The sequence below is a fragment of the Musa acuminata genome, unplaced genomic scaffold (assembly GCF_036884655.1).
Source record: "Musa acuminata AAA Group cultivar baxijiao unplaced genomic scaffold, Cavendish_Baxijiao_AAA HiC_scaffold_1137, whole genome shotgun sequence".
Lineage (NCBI taxonomy): Eukaryota > Viridiplantae > Streptophyta > Magnoliopsida > Zingiberales > Musaceae > Musa > Musa acuminata.
Genome location: NW_027021349.1, coordinates 3,832,758 through 3,858,094, shown reverse-complemented (window position 1 = coordinate 3,858,094; position 25,337 = coordinate 3,832,758). Strand labels below are relative to the sequence as shown.

The following is a 25,337-nucleotide window of genomic DNA, read 5'->3' as shown; positions in this document are numbered from 1 at the left end:
AGTCATAGGTGCCCAGCAAGCCAATCACATGAGTGATGGCACGTGTGACTTGATACAGAATCTTTTTGCTTATTATATTTTGACGTATATCACTTTATAACTATTGCATATGTACATATATATATATTGTGATGTCCTTGGATTTGTGCAATGGGAATCGGATCGTGATGAGATCACGATAATGAGATCGATTCACCTTTAAACAGATATCCTAAATAATCCCGGTCATAGGTTACTCGAGAGGGACATCGTGATAACCGGACAGACTTGTGTGCTGTATACCCGTCCATATGATGGATGCAGTTGATCTCATAGCTGCTCATGTAGAGACACTAGGGATACATTACAGGTGCTCATTGGAGAATGAGTTCAGTGATTGATCCGCTTACGGAATGCTGGATGGTTGATGATGCCTTATTGTCAGATAGCGATTTCGTAGTCCTAGTGGTATATCTGGTCCTTAGACTTAAGACACCAAGGATGTCCTGTATGAGTGCTCCACTCTTTGATACCAGACTTATAAGTTTGGTTGTCCCAGATGTAGTACAGCTGGTCATTGAGAGTGGTAGTCGACCTTACGAGAGCTATTGAGTGTCGATAGAGGATCATCCACTCTCGGCGTCATGAGAGGAATATCCCATGTGTTCTTGCTCAAACAAATCCCTGGCCAGGGTCATTCGGGTTGAGAGAGAAAGAGTTCTCCGGGAGAATCCGATTAGAGTGAGACTCGAGTAGAAACCGTATGGGTCTGACAGCACCATGCTCAATATACGGTCTCTGGGATATTAGATGGATGAGGGACTATAGGTACACGGTAATTGAGGACAGACAGGTCCAATGGATTGGATTCTCCTGTATCGTCTGGGGACTACGGCGTAGTGGCCTAGTACGTCCGTAGTCGATGAGTCAAGTGAATTATTACAGAGATAATAATTCACTGAGTTAGAAGGAGTTCTGACGGGTATGACTCACGGCCAGCTCGATATTGGGCCTAGAGGGTCACACACATATGATAGGCATTGCGATGAGTAGAGGTTCGGATATGAGATATCCGACAGAGCCCTTGTCTTATTGGATGCAGATCCAATACCCACTAGGGGAGGACCCATTAGGGTTTGACAGGGGACCTCTATAAATAGGAGGGATTCAGAGCCTCATAGGCTAGAGCCTTTGCTTGCCTTTCCTATTCTCCTCTCCCTCTCCACCTCAGAGCAGGCCTGGAGTTTTGAGGAGCGTCGTTGCAACCCTACTATGTGGATCACCGCTAGAGAGGAAGACGCTTGACCTCCTTCATCCTCTCCTAAGGATCTGCAAGGAAACAGGGATATACGATCTCCCTAGGTAACACAATCTACTCTATATGCAGTTTTAAGTTTCGCGGATTTTGAGCACCAATCTTCGCACGACGACGAACATCTTTTTGGGAATCGGGGATTTTATTTTCTTGTTCTTCCGCTGCGCATATGATGTCGCCCCCAAGATTTCCCAACAGTGGTATCAGAGCCAGGTTGTTCGTGCAAATGATTGGTTTTGAACTGCGTGTGTTGTGTTTAGGAAGAATTTTGACATCAAAATCGTTGACGCAAAAACAAGGAAGGGCAGCAACAGTTGCTACCCTCGATCTGCGTGCGTGCTGCGTAACCGAAGGCGGACAGCACAGGGGCTGCGTCTGCAGCAGTCGACCGGCGGCCTGCTTGCAGCAGGCTTGCGTCCGGCGGGGTTGGGCAGCGGCACCTGTAATATCCCTCGCTTTTAAAAATTATTAATAAAGATTTATATGTAAATTGGAGGACCTATATGTAAATATAGAAATTACAAGGACTAAACTGCTAAGTTGCAAAAAAGAAAAAAAAAGGGGAAAACCGAAAATTCGGTATTATCCCACCGCCTCCCACGCACTCTGTTTCTTCCAGAAACAGAGAGAGCGGTGGGGCGTGAGGACAAGAAGGAGAGTGGTAGAAGAAGAGGAGGTGGCTGCAGCGAGAAGCTGTGGGGCGTGGGGAGAAGAAGAGAGGAAGAAGAGGGAGAAGAGAAGAAGAAGAAGAAGAAGAAGAGAAGAGGATAGCTGCGGCAAGGCTGCAGCGAGGAGGTGTGTGGGGTTGGGGAGGAAAAGGGAAGAGGAGAAGAAGAGGGAAAAGAGAGGGAAGAGGGAGAGGAGCAAGAGGTGGCAGCAGCTAGGGCTGCAGCACCTCTGTTTCCTGCAGGTGGAAACAGAGGAGAGGTGTGGGGCGTTCGAAGAGGAGAAGAAGAAGAAGAGGAAGAGAAGAGGAAGAGGAAGCAGGGGAAGAGGTTGTGATACCTCTGTTTCCTGCAGACGAAACAGAGGAGAGGGTGTGGGTGACGTCGGGGAGAAGAAGGGGAGGAAGGAGAAGAAGAGAAGAAGAAGAAAGGAAGGAAAAGGAAGAGGAGAAGGGAAGAAAGTAGCTGCGGCTGCGGTTGTGGCAGCTGCAGCTGTGGCAGGGAAAGAAGAAGAGAAAGGAAGAAGGGAAGGAGAGGAAGAAGAGTAGGGGCTGCGGCTGCGGCGATGGCAGCTGCAGTTGGAAGAGAAGAAGGAGAGGAAGATGAGCAGGGGAGGAAGAAAAGGCTGTGGCCGTGGCTGAGGCTGCGACTGCAGCATTCAGCTGGGAAAGAAGAGAAGGAAAGGAAGAAGAAGAGAAAGGAAGAAGGGAAGGAGAGGAAGAAGAGAAGGGGCTACGGCTGCGGCGATGGCAGCTGCAGTTGGAAGAAAAGAAGGAGAGGAAGATGAGCAGGGGAGGAAGAAGAGGCTGCGAGTGTGGTGGCTGCGGCCGTGGCTGCGACTCCGGCTGCGGCTGCGACGTTGGCTGCGGTAGCTGCGGCAGCGGTGGTGGCTGCAGTAGCTGCAGTAGCTGCTTTTGGGAAAGAGAAAGAGTAGGAACGAGAGAAGGGAAGAAGGAAATAGTGCAGTGGAAGGGGGCTGCGGTTGTGATCGCAGTTGCGGTCGTGGCTGCGATTGTGGCAGCGGCAGCGACGGCGGCTGTGGCAGCTGTGTTTGGGAAAGAAAAAGAAGGAATGAGAGTAAGAGAGAGCAGGTGACTGTGCCTCGATGTTCGACACGTGATGTAGTTACGAAGAAAGGAAGAAAACGGGAGCACAAAACGAAACAGAGAGAGGACACGGAGGAAAAGTAGAAAGATTGGATTGGCACCTTCCTTGGATATTCAGATCAAAATATTTGAAAGGCAAGTTTCCCGCTTGTTTCGATCCTTTCTATTGCAAGTTCCCTGATCGTTTCTCCTATAATTGCTCTGATATGTCTTATTGCAAGTGTTCTAACCTTTTCTATTGCAAGCTTTCTAATCTTTTCTCTTGCAAGTATCCTGATTTGTTCCTCACTGCCATTTTTATCTCTACATTTGCTTTGAATATGAGGAACTTTGAATCATTCTAGCCTTGCATTTGTTATATCTCCTGTTTAGACGTAACGATTCGAATCTGTGCAACTTCTGAGATTCTGACCTTTTGATACCGAGCTGCCTATAAGTCTTTGTGGAAACTCTGATTTGTTCAAAACTGATTTCATTGGAAACTAGACTCGTAGACCTTTCCTTGATATATGGATTGAAAGATTTGGAATCCAAACACCTGTCCAGTTATCTGTTGAATCTGACATTATGAATTCTGCCAACAGAGATTTTGTTATACGACACTTGCTTACCAAATTATTTGTAACTCTCTCTGTTGGACAGTTCAATTCATATGAAGCCTATCTTATCTGAAAGTATTATCCAATGATTATTTCTGAGTAAATTGGAGCACGATTGATAGTTTGAAATCATTTGTTCAATGTGCCTTCTGTATTCTGCCAGAAATCGAGCTTTGGTCGATTTCTCATACTCTGGTTTCATTCCTTTGGAAATTGATATCCTTTAGCTTTCTCATTCAATTGAGCTTTATATTACTGCTTTGAATTCTTGTATGCTCTTGTCCTTAAAATTATTGCATTCTTGAAAACTGTTGTGTAACGTTTATGCTATATCGTATTGACTCATATAGGCACATGTATATCCTATTGTTCCGCATTTGCTTTTGATATGTGCCTATTCCAGTTCCATTCCTTTGGATATCTGAATTTGTCTAACCTTCTTATTGGAATTGAGCTGATTATGATTGCTTGGAATCCCTGTACACTCTTGCTTTCAATTCTTTCCTAAAATGAATACTTTTGTGAGAGATTTGTTCCTTGCATCATTGTTTTGAAAAGGCACATGTACGTTTGGTTGTTCCGCGTGTGCTTCCGTTATATGCTGCTTATTGTTGAAACTGCCTTCTTGTACTCTGGTGTGTGGGATATTGTGAACCTTTGCCAGAAATGGTAAAGGGAGTTGTGAACCTTTGCCAGAAATGGTAAAGGGAGTTGTGAACCTTTGCCAGAAATGGTAAAGGGAGTTATGCATAGAGCCTGCGATGCTCTGCCGGCCCCCTCTGACTTCACCTAGACGTGGGTGGATGGAGCTCCCAGACGTGGGAGACTTTTGTCAGGTGGTCATTCAGAAATGGATGAATCACATTCTGACTGAGATCCCACTACACCTTCTGTATGTTTGATATGATATCCAGAGCTTTGGTTATGTGTTTCTGTACATGCTTTGGATAAGATTGATATGTTTGCAACGTCAAAGACGACGTTTGAGCTTCTGTACGACATATGAGTTTGATATGCTCTGAAATGCTTCCTTCACTGTTGAGTTTGCTTCGTAATGTTCCATATGCCGTTGATATGCTCCGGAACATTTCATATGCCATTGATATGCTCCAATTACTCTGTGCTCCATTTGCTATGAACTGATATGTTCTGAAATGTCCTATCTGCCATTGATATGCTCCAATCACTTTGTGCTCCATTTGCTATGAACTGATATGTTCTGAAATGTCCTATCTGCCATTGATTTGTTCCAATTACTCTGTGCTCCATTTGCTATGAACTGATATGTTTCTGAAATGTCCTATCTGCCATTGATATGTTCCAATTACTCTATGCCCCATTCCTTATGGATCAAATATGTTTTGAATGACATGATACGTATGATTTGGTATCTATTGAGATGGTATCCTTGAGAATTCTTGTATTCTGCCTTGCATTATGATACCTTACTCGTTTGAAACCGTTCCTTTTGTTCTGAATATGTTTGTCACTTGCTGAGCCGTTTTTGGCTCACTCCGTTGTTATATAAATCTTTCAGGTCAGCTTGTCACTCTTCGAGATGTTTGATTTGGGCTGAGGCAGTGGATAGCTATTCAGAATAATGGGCAAGTCTGGTTGGTTATTACGATATTGTTGTATAAGTATGTCTTGTATATAATGAAAGGTTGTCGATGAACCGAAATGGATATACTGTGTCCAAGTGTTAGGAGATCTCTCTTATTTGGAATTTCAGAATGTTAAGTCTAATTTATGGTGATATGAACTTGTGGTGAATAGTTGGAGTTCTGATTGTATAATTTATTTAGCTTGTGGATTTATAAATGTTGTTCATTTTTTTGTCAAGTTGGCTTGGGTTGCCATAAATGTGAATTATCGAGTGATGTGATATATGATTTTAAACTGCACAGGTTTTATGGATGTAAATATGAATAGAATGTTTTTCAGTGTCCTCAAACGTTAGTTTGGATCCTGGATTGGTTTGTGATGAAAATTGTTTTAAAAATCATGGATATTTTGAGGGGCGTGACAGAGGTGGTATCAGAGCATGGTTTGAGGATCACTGAAATATTTGATATGTTGACGTGCAAAATATATTGAGGTCTAGTGAACTATAGTGATTGGTGGAAATTTTCTTTGATGTATTTTAGGAATCTGAGATGATGAGGACATTTGGTCCTCCTATTTCATTTGTTTCTGATTAATTAAGGGGAATGAAAGGATTGATCGAGGATATTGAATCAGAGTGGCGCAGCGGAAGCATGGTGGACCTAATTTCATTGGTGGTAGAAAAATGAATGATGCAAACAGAGAAGATATATGATGTACAAAATTGTTCTGATGATCGAAAGATTTCTTTTGCCACCTTATATTGGAAATAGAGGCTGATCATTAATGGCAACAATGAAAAGAATTTTTGGAGATATATGGCAAGAATGATAAGGATAAGTTAGCAATAAAAATATGATTGGAAATGAATCAGAAAGTAATAACAAGAGGGTCAAGACCTTTGATTTGAAATGGGAAGTCATCACAAAAGACTCAATCATGTGTGAATTACAAGTTAAATTATGAAACAAGTTTGTACTTTCGGGTGACTGGAGTCTATTTTGCTTGTGGAAAGTTGGATCATGAAATAAAAGACTGCCCTTTGAACAAGAAGAAAGAGTCACTGCCTCATAAATCATCAGCCCATGTCAGAGTGTATGCTATCACTGAATATGATTCTGAAACTTATGAATTAGTGGTCAAAGGTATTATGCATGTTTATGAAAGAATGCAAATATTTGTTTGAACATGGGTTCTATCTACGATTTGATTCGTAACATGTTGCCTATCACTTGGGTATTCAACCTAGACCACTGTATTATGTGATATATGTAAGTACAATCATTGGAGATTCTTTGATAACGAACTTGAATCTAGTCCTCTTGTCTGATTTTTGTTGGAGAACTTGAACTTTTGCTGATTTAGTTCTCCTAGAGATTTGGAGTTATGATATTATACTTGGTATGCATTGGCTATCTTCTTATCATACCGGTATGAATTGGCATATAACCAATTATCACTTTTTGCATATTTGATCAGCCGATCTTTTATTTTGAGAGTATTGGACATGATTTATCTCTTTGCCTAATGTATCCCAGAATGACTTGCTTGGATTACCTCCAAACGTGACTTTGCTTTTGATTTGGTCCTTGGGACAATCCTAAAATCTAAGCCTCTCTACACAATGATATCATTTGAGTAAGTGGAATTAGAAAAGCAACTACAAGGATTGTTAAATGAGGATTTTATTTGGCTTAATATTTCATCATGGGGTGCTCCGGTGTTAGTTAAAAAGATGTATGGAACATTGAGGCTTTGTAATGATTACAGACAGTTGAATTAGATGACCATAAAAAATGAGTATTTTCTGGAGTAACGACTTGCTTGATTAACTGTAGGGTGCGCAAGTATTTTTAGAAATTGATTGAAGGTCGGGTTACCGTCTATTGAGAATCAAGGAGGAGAATATTTCGGTCACTCTTGGATAATTGTGTAATTATATTGTATTGATGAAATTATTTGAGAGCAGGAGAAGGAAATAAAGATATCATAATCCTCATCTTTTCGTTGATTGAGCTATGATCAATTTAGAGGACTAAATTTTCTTTTAAGGAGGGGAGAGTGTAATATCCCTCGCTTTTAAAAATTATTAATAAAGATTTATATGTAAATTGGAGGACCTATATGTAAATATAGAAATTACAAGGACTAAACTGCTAAGTTGCAAAAAAGAAAAAAAAAGGGGAAAACCGAAAATTCGGTATTATCCCACCGCCTCCCACGCACTCTGTTTCTTCCAGAAACAGAGAGAGCGGTGGGGCGTGAGGACAAGAAGGAGAGTGGTAGAAGAAGAGGAGGTGGCTGCAGCGAGAAGCTGTGGGGCGTGGGGAGAAGAAGAGAGGAAGAAGAGGGAGAAGAGAAGAAGAAGAAGAAGAAGAAGAGAAGAGGATAGCTGCGGCAAGGCTGCAGCGAGGAGGTGTGTGGGGTTGGGGAGGAAAAGGGAAGAGGAGAAGAAGAGGGAAAAGAGAGGGAAGAGGGAGAGGAGCAAGAGGTGGCAGCAGCTAGGGCTGCAGCACCTCTGTTTCCTGCAGGTGGAAACAGAGGAGAGGTGTGGGGCGTTCGAAGAGGAGAAGAAGAAGAAGAGGAAGAGAAGAGGAAGAGGAAGCAGGGGAAGAGGTTGTGATACCTCTGTTTCCTGCAGACGAAACAGAGGAGAGCGTGTGGGTGACGTCGGGGAGAAGAAGGGGAGGAAGGAGAAGAAGAGAAGAAGAAGAAAGGAAGGAAAAGGAAGAGGAGAAGGGAAGAAAGTAGCTGCGGCTGCGGTTGTGGCAGCTGCAGCTGTGGCAGGGAAAGAAGAAGAGAAAGGAAGAAGGGAAGGAGAGGAAGAAGAGTAGGGGCTGCGGCTGCGGCGATGGCAGCTGCAGTTGGAAGAGAAGAAGGAGAGGAAGATGAGCAGGGGAGGAAGAAAAGGCTGTGGCCGTGGCTGAGGCTGCGACTGCAGCATGCAGCTGGGAAAGAAGAGAAGGAAAGGAAGAAGAAGAGAAAGGAAGAAGGGAAGGAGAGGAAGAAGAGAAGGGGCTACGGCTGCGGCGATGGCAGCTGCAGTTGGAAGAAAAGAAGGAGAGGAAGATGAGCAGGGGAGGAAGAAGAGGCTGCGAGTGTGGTGGCTGCGGCCGTGGCTGCGACTCCGGCTGCGGCTGCGACGTTGGCTGCGGTAGCTGCGGCAGCGGTGGTGGCTGCAGTAGCTGCAGTAGCTGCTTTTGGGAAAGAGAAAGAGTAGGAACGAGAGAAGGGAAGAAGGAAATAGTGCAGTGGAAGGGGCTGCGGTTGTGATCGCAGTTGCGGTCGTGGCTGCGATTGTGGCAGCGGCAGCGACGGCGGCTGTGGCAGCTGTGTTTGGGAAAGAAAAAGAAGGAATGAGAGTAAGAGAGAGCAGGTGACTGTGCCTCGATGTTCGACACGTGATGTAGTTACGAAGAAAGGAAGAAAACGGGAGCACAAAACGAAACAGAGAGAGGACACGGAGGAAAAGTAGAAAGATTGGATTGGCACCTTCCTTGGATATTCAGATCAAAATATTTGAAAGGCAAGTTTCCCGCTTGTTTCGATCCTTTCTATTGCAAGTTCCCTGATCGTTTCTCCTATAATTGCTCTGATATGTCTTATTGCAAGTGTTCTAACCTTTTCTATTGCAAGCTTTCTAATCTTTTCTCTTGCAAGTATCCTGATTTGTTTCTCACTGCCATTTTTATCTCTACATTTGCTTTGAATATGAGGAACTTTGAATCATTCTAGCCTTGCATTTGTTATATCTCCTGTTTAGACGTAACGATTCGAATCTGTGCAACTTCTGAGATTCTGACCTTTTGATACCGAGCTGCCTATAAGTCTTTGTGGAAACTCTGATTTGTTCAAAACTGATTTCATTGGAAACTAGACTCGTAGACCTTTCCTTGATATATGGATTGAAAGATTTGGAATCCAAACACCTGTCCAGTTATCTGTTGAATCTGACATTATGAATTCTGCCAACAGAGATTTTGTTATACGACACTTGCTTACCAAATTATTTGTAACTCTCTCTGTTGGACAGTTCAATTCATATGAAGCCTATCTTATCTGAAAGTATTATCCAATGATTATTTCTGAGTAAATTGGAGCACGATTGATAGTTTGAAATCATTTGTTCAATGTGCCTTCTGTATTCTGCCAGAAATCGAGCTTTGGTCGATTTCTCATACTCTGGTTTCATTCCTTTGGAAATTGATATCCTTTAGCTTTCTCATTCAATTGAGCTTTATATTACTGCTTTGAATTCTTGTATGCTCTTGTCCTTAAAATTATTGCATTCTTGAAAACTGTTGTGTAACGTTTATGCTATATCGTATTGACTCATATAGGCACATGTATATCCTATTGTTCCGCATTTGCTTTTGATATGTGCCTATTCCAGTTCCATTCCTTTGGATATCTGAATTTGTCTAACCTTCTTATTGGAATTGAGCTGATTATGATTGCTTGGAATCCCTGTACACTCTTGCTTTCAATTCTTTCCTAAAATGAATACTTTTGTGAGAGATTTGTTCCTTGCATCATTGTTTTGAAAAGGCACATGTACGTTTGGTTGTTCCGCGTGTGCTTCCGTTATATGCTGCTTATTGTTGAAACTGCCTTCTTGTACTCTGGTGTGTGGGATATTGTGAACCTTTGCCAGAAATGGTAAAGGGAGTTGTGAACCTTTGCCAGAAATGGTAAAGGGAGTTGTGAACCTTTGCCAGAAATGGTAAAGGGAGTTGTGAACCTTTGCCAGAAATGGTAAAGGGAGTTATGCATAGAGCCTGCGATGCTCTGCCGGCCCCCTCTGACTTCACCTAGACGTGGGTGGATGGAGCTCCCAGACGTGGGAGACTTTTGTCAGGTGGTCATTCAGAAATGGATGAATCACATTCTGACTGAGATCCCACTACACCTTCTGTATGTTTGATATGATATCCAGAGCTTTGGTTATGTGTTTCTGTACATGCTTTGGATAAGATTGATATGTTTGCAACGTCAAAGACGACGTTTGAGCTTCTGTACGACATATGAGTTTGATATGCTCTGAAATGCTTCCTTCACTGTTGAGTTTGCTTCGTAATGTTCCATATGCCGTTGATATGCTCCGGAACATTTCATATGCCATTGATATGCTCCAATTACTCTGTGCTCCATTTGCTATGAACTGATATGTTCTGAAATGTCCTATCTGCCATTGATATGCTCCAATCACTTTGTGCTCCATTTGCTATGAACTGATATGTTCTGAAATGTCCTATCTGCCATTGATTTGTTCCAATTACTCTGTGCTCCATTTGCTATGAACTGATATGTTTCTGAAATGTCCTATCTGCCATTGATATGTTCCAATTACTCTATGCCCCATTCCTTATGGATCAAATATGTTTTGAATGACATGATACGTATGATTTGGTATCTATTGAGATGGTATCCTTGAGAATTCTTGTATTCTGCCTTGCATTATGATACCTTACTCGTTTGAAACCGTTCCTTTTGTTCTGAATATGCTTTGTCACTTGCTGAGCCGTTTTTGGCTCACTCCGTTGTTATATAAATCTTTCAGGTCAGCTTGTCACTCTTCGAGATGTTTGATTTGGGCTGAGGCAGTGGATAGCTATTCAGAATAATGGGCAAGTCTGGTTGGTTATTACGATATTGTTGTATAAGTATGTCTTGTATATAATGAAAGGTTGTCGATGAACCGAAATGGATATACTGTGTCCAAGTGTTAGGAGATCTCTCTTATTTGGAATTTCAGAATGTTAAGTCTAATTTATGGTGATATGAACTTGTGGTGAATAGTTGGAGTTCTGATTGTATAATTTATTTAGCTTGTGGATTTATAAATGTTGTTCATTTTTTTGTCAAGTTGGCTTGGGTTGCCATAAATGTGAATTATCGAGTGATGTGATATATGATTTTAAACTGCACAGGTTTTATGGATGTAAATATGAATAGAATGTTTTTCAGTGTCCTCAAACGTTAGTTTGGATCCTGGATTGGTTTGTGATGAAAATTGTTTTAAAAATCATGGATATTTTGAGGGGCGTGACAGCACCTGCCGCCGCTACTCCCGCGGGCAAACCCCCCCCGCCCCCCCACCCAAAGGGGCGACCGCCCGGCGGGACAGCACCGCCTACGGGCGTTGCCCCGCCGGTAGAACCGCCCGCGGAGGCGCCCACCTACAGCGGCAGCGCCGCCTGCAGGCGAGGGCAACGCCCTCGCCTCACCGCACAGGCCGCCGCCAGTAGGGTGGCGGTGGCGGCAACAGTAAGAGGGAATTAGGGTTTTGGGCAAAAAGACAATTTTGCCCCTGTGAATTTGAGAAATTCCAGTTTCTGTATTTTATCTAAATTACGAAAATACCCTTAGGAATTGAGAAATTCCCTACATGTCCCTGATTTCAGAAAATATTAATTAATTAAAAGGTTTAGTTGATTATTATTTTTATTATTATCTAGTAGTCCTACATGATGATGATTATTTATACATGTGATGTATGATGTGTGGACGGATGATCATGGACCGTGTGATGTGTGTACTTGTGATTATTATTATTGAGGTCTACGTGCCTCCATTATATTTCTCGTTTATTGTCGGGCCTGCGTGCCTATGATTAAGTTGTAATCACATGAGGAGGCATAGCGGGAGCGTGGATACGATAGTGGGACCCACGAGACGGACGATCGTGATGCATGAAGATGCATCAAGATGTCGACGGAACCGATGAGGACGAGATGGACGATCACAGGGCATGGAGATGCACCGTTGCACACATAGATCTTGATGTGAGTGATTAGGCCTACTGGCTCGGGCCTAATCATATTAGGTTGTGGTCCATGATCATCTAGTGTGATTGCTTATACACATACTAGATATGTATATATATTTACATGCAATGTAGATATATATTAAATATGTATATGTGTGACATGTCATATTAGGAGACCAAATCATAGAAACATCTCTCGATAATATTAAGTCGGTAAACGTGAGGCAATTAGATTGACCCACATGGCCTTCCATCGTTATGAGTAGGAACCGATTCCTGGTGTAGATTGAGTTGGTCGAGTCCCTCGAGACTCACCTATATCGCGATTCGTTATCTTACTTACGACATAGAGATGTCATCGGTGATCTGAGGGCATGGTATGCTTGGTCGAGTCCTTCGAGGGTATATCATCAAATCAGACTCATCTTGTAACGAAGGTGTTGACTTAACCGAGCATCATGGTTGGTCGAGTCCCTCAAGGCCATGGTGATTCGGAGGCCGAACAGGACAGGAATCACAAGGAGTTGTGATCGGCAAGAGTTGCCTACCTTTTAGGCTTAGTGTGATTGGTCGAGTCCCTCGAGGTTACACTAAGACGATGATTGGATCCTGATCCCCACTAGAAGTTTGCCGGAGACTTCCGTTTCACGTGCTGAGGGTGTCGCGTGACTCGTTAGTAAAATAGTAGGAGCATATTAAGATGGAAGTCCATATCTTGATAGTTTATTTCTTGCAAAATCTGCATGTTATTCATTTCTGCTGCATCTTTATTTTCAGAAAATGTCGCTTTCAATTCCCTTACATGGCATACTTGATGTCAACCGCCTCACTGGTCCAAATTATACGGATTGGCTCCGTAACTTGAGAATTGTTCTCACAGCGGAGAAAATCGTGTACGTCCTTGATACAGTGATGCCTACGCCCGAAGAAGGGGCAAACGAGGATGAGATCGCTCGCTACGTGAAGTACATTGATGATTCCACTCTTGCTCAGTGCTATATATTGGGCTTTATGACTCCTGAGTTACAGAGACAACATGAAAAGATGGATGCCAGATCCATTCTCCTATATGTCCGTAAATTGTTTGAGGAACAGGGAAGGACTCAGCGATATGAGATATCCAAGAGCCTCTTCCGCGCTAAGATGACTAAGGGAACACCGATTCAGAACCATGTCCTAAAGATAATTGAGTGGATAGAGAAACTCACAGGTCTAGGAATGGTCCTGGAGGATAACTTATGTGTGGACATTGTGCTTCAATCCCTACCAGATTCCTTTTCACAGTTCATAATGAATTTTAATATGAACAAGCTTGAGGTGACTCTCCCAGAGCTCCTCAATATGTTGAGGGAGGCAGAGAGTACTATTAAGAAAGAGAAGCCAGTTCTCTACACTGGTGAGACCAAAAAGAAAAGGAAAGCGGAAAGGTCCCTTAAGAAGGGAAAGGGCAAGGGCAAACCAAGTAAAGCAAAGGTTGCTAAGAAAGACCCAACAAAGGACAAAGGCCAGTGCTTCCACTATGGTAAAGATGGGCACTGGAAGAGAAACTGTAAAGAGTACCTTGCAGAAAGGGCGAAACAAAAGCTTGATGAAGCTTCAAGTACATTCATGATCAATCTCCAATTGGTAGATTTATGTGATAGTGCATTGGTATTGGATACCAGTATTGCTTATTATATCTACAATTTATTGTAAATTCTAGCAAAGCCGAGGGGAGATTGACGAGAGGAATATTGCATAAAGGTTTGTTTATGCAAGACACTACTCCACATATCATGAATGTAAGCGTCTAAGAGGAAACGAGATGAGGTGAACAGTGCATACCTATGGCATTGTAGGCTAGGTCATATCCATGAGGGAATGATTCAAAAGTTGCTAAATGATGGATATCTAGATCCATTCGATTATGTATCATATGCAACTTGCGAGCCTTGCCTTCGTGAAAAACTGACCAACTCTCAATTTAGTGGAATTGGAGAGAGAGCCACTAAGCTGTTGGAACTCATACATAGTGATGTATGTGGACCCATGTTAACTCATGCCATTGGTGGTTACTCCTACTTCATTACCTTTACTGATGATTTTTCAAAGTATGGATATGTGTACTTAATGAAGTATAAGTCCGAGGCTTTTGAGAAATTCAGAGAGTATAAGAATGAGATGGAGAACCAGACTATAAAGAGTATCAAAACTCTTCGATCAGATCAAGGAGGTGAGTACTTAAGTACAGAGTTTACTCAGTTACTCAAGGACCATGGGATATTATCCTAATGGACACCTCCTTATACACCTCAGCTCAATGGTGTCTCTGAAAGGAGAAATCGTATGTTATTAGATATGGTATTTTCCATGATGAGTTTCGCTGACCTACCCATCTTATTCTAGGGATATGCCCTAGAGATCGCAGCTTACCTTCTGAACAGAGTTCCAACTAAGTCGGTAGTGTCTACACCATATGAGATATGGAAAGGGAAGAAGCCTGATCTTAAGGTTGTTAAAATTTGGGGCTGCCCTACCCACATTAAAAGACATAACCCCGATAAGTTAGAATCAAGGATAGAGCGATGCAAATTTGTGGGATACCCCAAGGAAACTTGTGGGTATTATTTCTATCATCTCGAGGACCAAAAAGTCTTTGTAGCTAAGAGAGCAGTGTTCCTTGAGAAGGAACACATTCTTGGCGGAGACAGTGGGAGAATGATATAGTTGAGCGAGGTTGGAGAACCAATCTCAAGCACCACTCTACAGCCCGAGTCTGTTCAGGTACCTAATACAGAAGTTTCAACTTTACGCAGGTCTGATAGAGTATCTCATCCTCCTGAGAGATATGTGGGACATATTAGAGGAGAGGATGTTGAGGATATTGATCCTCAGACCTATGAGGAGGCTATTATGAGTATAGACTCCGGGAAGTGGCAAGAAGCCATGAATTCTGAGATGGATTCTATGTACTCCAATAAGGTTTGGAACCTAGTTGATGCGCCCGAAGGTATTGTACCCATCGGTTGCAAGTGGATCTTTAAGAAAAAGATCGGAGTAGATGGAAAGGTAGAGACCTATAAAGCAAGGCTAGTGGCTAAGGAGTATCGTCAAAGGCAAGGTGTTGACTACGACGAAACCTTCTCACCCGTAGCAATGCTAAAATCCATCAGAATTCTATTGGCTATTGCAGCACACTATGATTATGAGATCTGACAGATGGATGTGAAAACTATATTCCTCAATGGGAACCTCGAGGAGGAGGTGTATATGATGCAACCTGAGGGATTCGTGTCCAAGAACTGCCCAGATAAGGTGTGTAGGTTGCTTAGATTCATTTATGGACTAAAGCAAGCTTCCCGAAGTTGGAACATAAGATTTGATGAGGCAATCAGATCTTATGACTTCGTTAAGAATGAAGATGAGCCTTGTGTGTACAGGAAGGTAAGTGGGAGTGCTATTACCTTTTTTGGTGTTATATGTGAATAACATTCTCATCATTGGGAACGACGTAGGAATGCTATCCACAGTAAAGGCTTGGTTATCTAGACACTTCTCCATGAAGGACTTAGGGGAAGCATCCTATATCTTGGGGATTAGAATCTATAAAGATAGATCCAAGAGGATGCTTGGCTTGTCCCAGTCCAGGTACATCGAAACCATTGTCAAAAGGTTTGGCATGAAAAATTCCAATAGAGGTCTCATACCGATGAGACATGGGATATCGCTTTCTACGAGTATTTCCCCAAAGACTCCAGAAGAAAGGGCGAACATGAATATGATACCTTATGCCTCAGCAATAGGGTCTATCATGTATACCATACTATGTACTAGGCCTGATATAACGCATGCTCTGAGTGTCACGAGCAGGTATCAGGCGGATCTAGGCTTGGAGCATTGGAAAGCAGTAAAGTGTATCCTTAAGTACTTGAGAAGGACTAAGGATCTTTTACTAGTATATGGAGGTAATAGCCTTAAGGTTAAAGGCTACACTGACTCAAGTTTTCAGTCTGATGTCGATGATAGCAAGTCGAATTCAAGGTATGTGTACACCTTGAATGAAGGAGCAGTGTGCTGGAAGAGTTCCAAGCAAGATACTACTGCTGACTCAACCACATAGGCGGAGTACATTGCTGCATCAGATGCAGCAAAGGAGGGAGTCTGGTTGAAGAAGTTCATTACAGATTTAGGAGTCGTTCCGGATAGCGAGAAGTCGACTTCCTTATATTGCGACAACTATGGGGCGATTACTCAAATAAGGGAACCCGGGTCTCATCAAAAGTGTTCTAAGGAGGTTCCAGCTTATTAGAGAGATCGTAACCCGAGGAGATGTAGTAGTGGCAAGAGTTCCATCCGAAGATAACATTGCAGATCCACTGACAAAGTCGTTGTCTCAGATTGTCTTTGAGCGTCACAGTGGTCTGATGGGGATCAGACACATAGGTGATTGGCTTTAGGTCAAGTGGGAGATTGCTAGTCATAGGTGCCCAGCAAGCCAATCACATGAGTGATGACACGTGTGACTTGATACAGAATCTTTTTGCTTATTATATTTTGGCGTATATCATTTTATAACTATTGCATATTATCGTGATGAGATCACGATAATGAGATCGATTCACCTTTAAACACATATCCTAAATAATCCCGGTCATAGGTTACTCGAGAGGGACATCGTGATAACCGGACAGACTTGTATGCTGCATACCCATCCATATGATGGATGCAGTTGGTCTCATAGCTGCTCATGTAGGGACACTAGGGATACAGTACAGGTGCTCATTGGAGAATGAGTTCACTGATTGATCCGCTTACGGAATGCTGGATGGTTGATGATGCCTTATTGTCAGACAGCGATTCTGTAGTCCTAGTGGTATATCTGGTCCTTAGACTTAAGACACCAAGGATGTCCTGTATAAGTGCTCCACTCTTTGATACCAGACTTATAGGTTTGGCTGTCCTAGATCTAGTACAACTAGTTATTGGGAGTGGTAGTCGACCTTACGAGGGCTATTGAGTGTCGATAGAGGATCATCCACTCTCTGCGTCATGAGAGGAATATCCCATGTGTTCTTGCTCAAACAAATCTCTGGCTAGGGTCATTCGGGTTGAGAGAGAAAGAGTTCTCCGGGAGAATCCGATTAGAGCGAGACTCGAGTAGAAACCGTATGGGTCTGACAGCACCATGCTCGATATACGGTCTTTGGGATATTAGATGGATGAGGGACTATAGTGTCACGCCCCTCCAAATATCGACAATATTTAAAATTTTCATCATAACTAACCCAGGATCCAAACACACATTTGAGGTCACTAAGAAAACATTCATATCAAAATTTCACCTCTATAGACTACAAATTCATAACCCTGTGCAATTCATAAACATACCACACATCACTCGATAATTCATACAATCTGAACTCAACTCGTCAAAATAATAACCACAACATAAATTCACAAATGGGGAAGTCTATACAGTCACCAACCAACGATTACCATAAGATCATATCATTACATGAATTTACCTTAGCATTCCAAAATTATATACATGAGGGATCCTTTATCTTACACAAAATCCACAGGTTTAGATTCATCGTCACATTTCATAAGATGCAGAGTATCTTATACAACAAAAACATATATGCTAACAAAGAACTGTCCAAAATCTTCTAAACTTTCCACTGCCTCAGCCCAATCTTAACATTTAAGCAAGCGATACGCTATCCTGAAAAATTTATCAACAAACGGGGTGAGCATAAAGAGCTCAGCAAGTGACTAACATATCCATATCAAAATAGTATAATTTCCAAAGAGATACAGTTTCAAAATACAAGGCAGAATATACGATTTCGTAGACATAATATCATTAGGAGCAGAAACACAATTGTCCTTTCAATCTTACATATTTGGTTCCTGACAGATAGGGCATAGAGTGATTGGAGCATATCGGAGCTTATCAATGGCATATAAAATGTTCCGAAGCATATCAACGACATATGGAACATTTCGAAGCAAAATCATCAGTGAATGAAGTATTTCAGAGCATATCAAAAACAAATATCGTATAGAAGCTCAAACGTCGTCCTTGACGTTGCAATCATATCATTCTTATCCAGAGCATGAACAGAAACAACTCACCAAAACTCTGGATGTCATATCAAACATATAGAAGGTGAAGTGGGATCTCAGTCAGAATGTGATTCATCCATTTCTGAATGACCACCTGACAAAAGTCTCCCACGTCTGGGAGCTCCATCCACCCACGTCTAGGTGAAGTCAAAGGGGCCGGCAGAGCATCGCAGGCTCTAAGCACATACCCTTTACCATTTCTGGCAAAGGTCTAGAATATCCCACATAGCGGGACCCCACATAGCGGGCAATAAGCGCATACCCTTTACCATTTCTAGCAAAGGTCCAGAACATCCCACATAGCAGGACCCCACATAGCGGGCAATAAGCGCATACCCTTTACCATTTCTGGCAAAGGTCCAGACAATCCCACACACCAGAGTATAAGAGGGCAGTTTCAACAATAAGTAGCATATATCGGAAGCACACGCGGAACAACAAAACGTGCATGTGCCTTTTCGAGACAATACGAAACAAAGAACAAATCTCTCACAAATGTATTCAGATTTGGAATGAAATGAAAACAAGAGTGTACAGGGATTCCAAGCAATCATATTTAGCTCAATTCCAATAAGAAGGTTAGACGAATTCAAATATCCAAAGGAATGGAACAGAATACGCGAAATCGACCAAAGCTCGATTTCGGACAGAATTCCAGTGGCACATCAAACAAATATTTCAGAATATCAATTATGCTCCAATACCCATAAGAAAGCTATGGTCGAACCATAGATCAATCTATATTCTGATGGAACAAATTTCATATGAAACAGGGTTCCCAACACGGAGTTACCTTTGATTTGGTAACACAAGGTCAAAAACACAATCACTATTTTGCATAATTTATAGGGTCGGATTCGACAGATAATAGGGTAGGCAGTTGAGTTCCAAAATTTTCAAACTATATGTCAAAAGAAAGATTTTTAAGTCTAGTTTCAAATGAAATCAATTTGGTATAAATCAGAATTTTCAACAGGGAGTTATAGGCATTTTAGTATCGACAGGTCAGAAATCTTGAACCCTGTTTTACAGCGTCTATAGGCTCATTTGAAACAGATGTTTTGGTAAGTATTCGGTGTCCAAAATCTACAAAATCAGTGTCAAAAGGAAGATATAAGAGTCTAATTTCAAACCAAATAGTTCCTGCCTGAATTCACATTTTGTACTAAAAATTATAGCTGAAACAGTGTATAGGGGTCAGTTTTTCGAAAAATTTCAGAATCCATGGTTCTATGTCCAAAGAGAGACATATCAGTTTCTAGATAGAAATCCTTCAGTTTATTTTGAAACAACATAAAAACAGAGACTAATTTTTTGTAGGATGGGGTTAGAAACACTTGCCTTTGAGAATTTTGACCCGAAGTGAAAAGATTAAAGCAAGAACCCCAAAAGCCCCAATTTTCTTCTTCTTCTTCTTCCTCTTCTTCTTTCTTTCTTTCCCTGATCACCCACGAGCTGCCTTCTCTGCTTCCTTAAGAACGAAGGCAGAGAGGCTTAAACGGTGGAATTTGTCATTTTATGCGTTTTGCAGTTTAGTCCTTGTTTTTATCATATTCACGATTAGGTCCTTAGGGTTTACATATAGGTCCTCAGATTCTTTCTTCTTTTTTTTTGAACGGATCTCCCAAATCTTAAAAATAAGTTACCTCTAATTCATACTCTATTTCTTTGTCAATTTAAAATAGATGCTTACATTATCACCAGAAATTTATACGAAAATTCGGAAATGAGGGGTGTTACACTCTCCCCCCCTTAAAAGAAAAATTTAGTCCTCTAAATTTATCGTACCTCTATCGATGAAAAGACGGGGGTACACCTTTTTCATTTCCTCCTCTAGCTCCCAAGTTGTCTCCTCTCCAGAATGATGTCTCCAAATTACTTGAACCAGTGGGATGACACGATTCCTTAGGACTTTTTCTTTCTTATCAACAATCTGAATAGGCTCTTCCACATAAGATAAATCTTTATCGATCTCCACCAGCTCATACTTAATGATGTGAGAAGGGTCATATATATACTTCCTAATCATCGAGACATGAAATATATCATGGACATGGCACAATGCTGATAGCAAGGCAATCCTGTAAGCGACAGAACCAACCCTCTCAAGAACCTCAAAAGGTCCAATAAATCTTGGGCTTAATTTTCCTTTCTTCCCAAACCTTATAATGCCTTTGGAAGGGGAGACTTTTAAGAATACAAAATCTCCAATTTCAAACTCAATATCTCGTCTTCTATTGTCGGCATAACTCTTTTGACGGCTCTGAGCAGTTTTTAACCTTTTCCTTATTACTTGAATTTTCTCGATAGTTTCTTGTACCTTGTCCGGTGCTAATAACTTTCTGTCACCAACTTCCTCCCAACATATAGGTGTTATGCACTTTCGCCCATATAAAGCTTCATAAGGAGCCATCTGAATACTTGAATGATAACTATTATTATAAGTGAACTCAACAAGTGAAATATCCTTATCCCATTCACCTTTCCAATCCATAACATAGGCTCTAAGCAAATCCTCAAGTGTTTGAATTGTTCTTTCTGACTGACCATCAGTCTGAGGATGATATGCAGTACTAAACTTAACTTTAGTGCCCATCGACTCCTGCAATCTTCTCCAGAATCTAGAGAGAAATCTGGAGTCTCTATCAGAGATGATCTCCTTTGGAATACCATGAAGTCTTACTATTTCATTAACATATAAATCTGCAAGTCTATCAAGCGAATAAGTCATATTAATCGGTAGAAAATGCGTAGATTTTGTTAACCTATCAATGATAACCCAAATAGCATCATGCTTCCTCGAGGTTCTGGGTAGTCCCGAAACAAAATCCATAGTAATACATTCCCATTTCCATTCAGGAATAACTAAAGGTTGCAACAATCCTCCAGGTCTTTGGTGTTCTACTTTGATCTGCTGACAAGTCAAACATTTTGAAACATACATTGCAATTTCCTTCTTCATGCCTTCCCACCAATAATGACTTTGAAGATCTCTATACATCTTAGTGCTCCCAGGGTGTAGGGTGTACTTTGAAGTATGACTTTCATTTAGGATTTGATTCTTGATATCTGGTTCATTTGGTACACATACCCTCTCCCCAAATCTCAATAGGCCATCCTTTGAAACTTGAAATTGTGGCTTCAATTCCTTTTCTACTTCATTCCTCAAGTAGATTAAATGTGGATCTCGTAATTGTCCTTCCTTAATTTGTTGAATAAGATCGGATTGCACTTGAATGGAGGTCATCAATATCATCGAGTCTTGCTCTTTCCTCAAAGCTTTCAAATCAAAATTTTCTTCTAATAACTTCCATTGCTTCACAACCAGACTAGCCATAAAACTTGTAGATTTCCTACTAAGTGCATCAGCTACAACATTGGCTTTGCCCGGGTGATAACGGATGGCACAATCATAATCCTTCAGAAGTTCTATCCATCTTCGCTGCCTCATGTTTAACTCTTTCTGAGTGAAAATATATTTTAAACTCTTATGATCAGTGAAGATTTCAAACTGTCGACCATACAAATAATGTCTCCAAATCTTTAGAGCAAAAATAATTGCTGCTAATTCCAAATCATGAGTTGGATAATTCAATTCATAACCTTTAAGTTGCCTAAAAGCATAAGCAATTACTCTCCCTTCCTACATCAAAACACATCCTAGGCCTTTTCTTGAAGCATCAGTATAAACTACAAACTCATCACTACCACTTGGAATAGTGAGAATAGGGGCACTAGTCAATCTTCTTTTTAACTCTTGAAAACTTTGCTTACAATCATCACCCCATACAAATTTCATATTCTTCTTAGTGAGTTTGGTGAGAGGTTGAGCAATTCGAGAAAATCCCTCCACAAATCTCCTGTAATAACCTGCCATGCCCAAGAAACTTCTAACCTCTATTACATTTGTTGGTACTTCCCATTCAACTACAGCTTCTATTTTCCTTGGATCAACAGATATACCCTTCCCTGAAATCACATGGCCTAAGAAAGTAACTTCATTCAACCAAAATTCACATTTGCTGAACTTCGCATACAACTTCTTTTCTCTTAGTATGGACAATACATCTCTCAAGTGTTCCTCGTGCTCTTGATTACTCTTTGAATACACCAATATGTCATCAATAAATACAATTACACAAATATCCAAGAGCGGTTGAAATATCCTATTCATTAGTTCCATAAAAGCTGCAGGGGCATTTGTCAAACCAAAAGGCATCACCAAGAATTCATAATGACCATATCGAGTTCTGAAAGCTGTTTTTGAAATATCCTCCTCCTTGATCTTCAACTGATAGTAACCTGACCTCAGGTCAATCTTAGAGAATACTTGTGCACCCTGCATTTGATCAAACAAATCATCAATTCTAGGTATGGGATACTTGTTTTTGATGGTCACCTGATTCAACTGTCTATAATCAATACAAAGCCTCAATGTCCCATCCTTCTTCTTCACTAATAGTACCGGAGCACCCCATGGGGATACACTGGGTCGTATGAAACCCTTATCTAATAATTCTTGTATTTGCTTCTTTAACTCCTCTAGCTCGAGTGGTGCCATTCTGTAGGGAGGCTTATGTTGGGAAATCATTGGGGGGCGACATCATATGCGCAGCGGAAGAACAAGAAAAACAAAATCCCCGATTCCCAAAAAGATGTTCGTCGTCGTACGAAGATTGGTGCGCAAAAATCCGCAAAACACAAAACTGCGTATAGAGATTGTGTTACCTAGGGAGATCGTATATCCCTATTTCCTTGCAGATCCTTAGGAGAGGGTGAAGGAGGTCAAGCGTCCTCCTCTCTAACGGTGATCCACACAGTAGGGTTGCGACGACGCTCCTCAAAACTCCAGGCCTACTCTGAGGTGGAGAGGGAGAGGAGAATAGGAAAGGCAAACAAAGACTCTAGCCTATGAGGCTGTGAATCCCTCCTATTTATAGAGATCCCGTGTCAAACCCTAATGGGTCCTTCCCAAGTGGGTATTGGATCTGCATCCAATAAGACAAGGGCTCCGTCAGATATCTCATATCCGAACCTCTACTCATCGCAATGCCTACCATATGTGTGTGACCCTCTAGGCCCAATATCGAGCTGGCCGTGAGTCATACCTGTCAGAACTCCTTCTAACTCAGTGAATTATTATCTCTGTAATAATTCACTCGACTCATCGACTACGGACGTACTAGGCCACTACGCCATAGTCCCCAGACGATACAGGGGAATCCAATCCATTGGACCTGTCTGTCCTCAGTTACCATGTACCTATAATCCCTCATCCATCTAATATCCCAGAGACCGTATATCGAGCATGGTGCTGTCAGACCCATACGGTTTCTACTCGAGTCTCGCTCTAATCGGATTCTCTCGGAGAACTCTTTCTCTCTCAACCCGAATGACCCTAGTCAGGGATTTGTCTGAGCAAGAACACATAGGATATTCCTCTCATGACGCCGAGAGTGGATGATCCTCTATTGACACTCAATAGCCCTCGTAAGGTCGACTACCACTCCCAATGACCAGTTGTACTAGATCTGGGGACAGCCAAACCTATAAGTCTGGTATCAAAGAGTGGAGCACTCATACAGGACATCCTTGGTGTCTCAAGTCTAAGGACCAGATACACCACTTGGACTACGGAATCGCTGTCTGACAATAAGGCATCATCAACCATCCAGCATTCCGTAAGCGGATCAATCAGTGAACTCATTCTCCAATGAGCACCTGTATTGTATCCCTAGTGTCCCTACACGAGCAGCTATGAGACCAGCTGCATCCATCATATGGACGGGTATACAGCACACTAGTCTATCTGGTTATCACGATGTCTCTCTCGAGTAACCTATGACCGGGATTATTTAGGATATGTGTTTAAAGGTGAATCGATCTCATTATCGTGATCTCATCACGATCCGATTCCCATTGCACAAATCCAAGGACATCACAATATATATATGCATTTATGCAATAGTTATAAAGTGATATACGCCAAAATATAATAAGCAAAAAGATTCTGTATCAAGTCACAAGTGCCATCACTCACGTGATTGGCTTGCTGGGCACCTATGACTAGCAATCTCCCACTTGACCTAAAGCCAATCACCTATGTGTCTGATCCCCATCAGACCCCTGTGACGCTCAAAGATAATCTGAGACAACGGCTTTGTCAGTGGATCTGCAATGTTATCTTCGGATGGAACTCTTTCCACTGCTACATATCCTCGGGTTACGATCTCTCTGATAAGCTGGAACCTCCTCAGAACACTTCTGATGAGACCCGGGTTCCCTTATTTGAGTAATCACCTCATAGTTGTCGCAATATAAGGAAGTCGACTTGTCGCTATCTGTATCGACTCCCAAATCTGTGATGAACTTCTTCACCCAGACTCCCTCCTTTGCTGCATCCGATGCAACAATGTACTCCGCCTCTGTGGTCGAGTCAGTAGTGGTATCTTGCTTGGAACTCTTCCAGCACACTGCTCCTCTCTATTCAAGGTGTACACATACCCTGAATTCGACTTGCTATCATCGACATCAGACTGAAAACTTGAGTCAGTGTAGCCTTCAACCTTAAGGCTATTACCTCCATATATTAGTAAAAGATCCTTAGTCCTTCTCAAGTACTTAAGGATACACTTTACTGCTTTCCAGTGCTCTAAGCCTGGATCCGCCTGATACCTGCTCGTGACACTCAGAGCATACGCTATATCAGGCCTAGTACATAGTATGGCATACATGATATACCATATCGCTGAGGCATAGGGTATCATATCCATGTTCGCCCTTTCTTAGAATTTTCAATGCCAAACATTTTGACAATGGTTTCTATGTACCTGGACTGGGACAAGCCAAGCATCCTCTTGGATCTATCTCTATAGATTCTAATCCCCAAGATATAGGATGCTTCCCCTAAGTTCTTTATGGAGAAGTGTCTAGATAACCAAGTCTTTACAGTGGATAGCATTCCTACGTCATTCCCAATGATGAGGATGTCATCCACATATAACACCAAAAAGGTGATAGCGCTCCCACTTACCTTCCTGTACACACAAGGCTCATCTTCGTTCTTAACGAAGTCATAAGATCTGATTGACTCATCAAATCTTATGTTCCAACTTCGGGAAGCTTGCTTTAGTCCATAAATAGATCTAAGCAACCTTCACACCTTATCTGGGCAGTTCTTGGACACGAATC

The 25,337-nt window shown here is 41.8% G+C and overlaps 2 long non-coding RNA genes across 2 annotated transcripts; one reads left to right on the top strand and one right to left on the bottom strand.

Moving 5' to 3' along the window:
• The first annotated feature begins 1,751 nt into the window (after positions 1-1,751).
• Positions 1,752-11,134, top strand: LOC135670999 (uncharacterized). The gene is made up of 3 exons (XR_010512603.1): positions 1,752-3,200; positions 5,202-8,795; positions 10,830-11,134. It is a non-coding gene; the product is annotated as an uncharacterized LOC135670999 (long non-coding RNA).
• LOC135671000 (uncharacterized) lies at positions 8,141-10,821 on the bottom strand. Its single transcript, XR_010512604.1, has 2 exons — positions 10,011-10,821; positions 8,141-9,978 (listed from the first exon to the last, which is right to left on the bottom strand). It is a non-coding gene; the product is annotated as an uncharacterized LOC135671000 (long non-coding RNA).
• Positions 11,135-25,337: the final 14,203 nt, after the last annotated feature.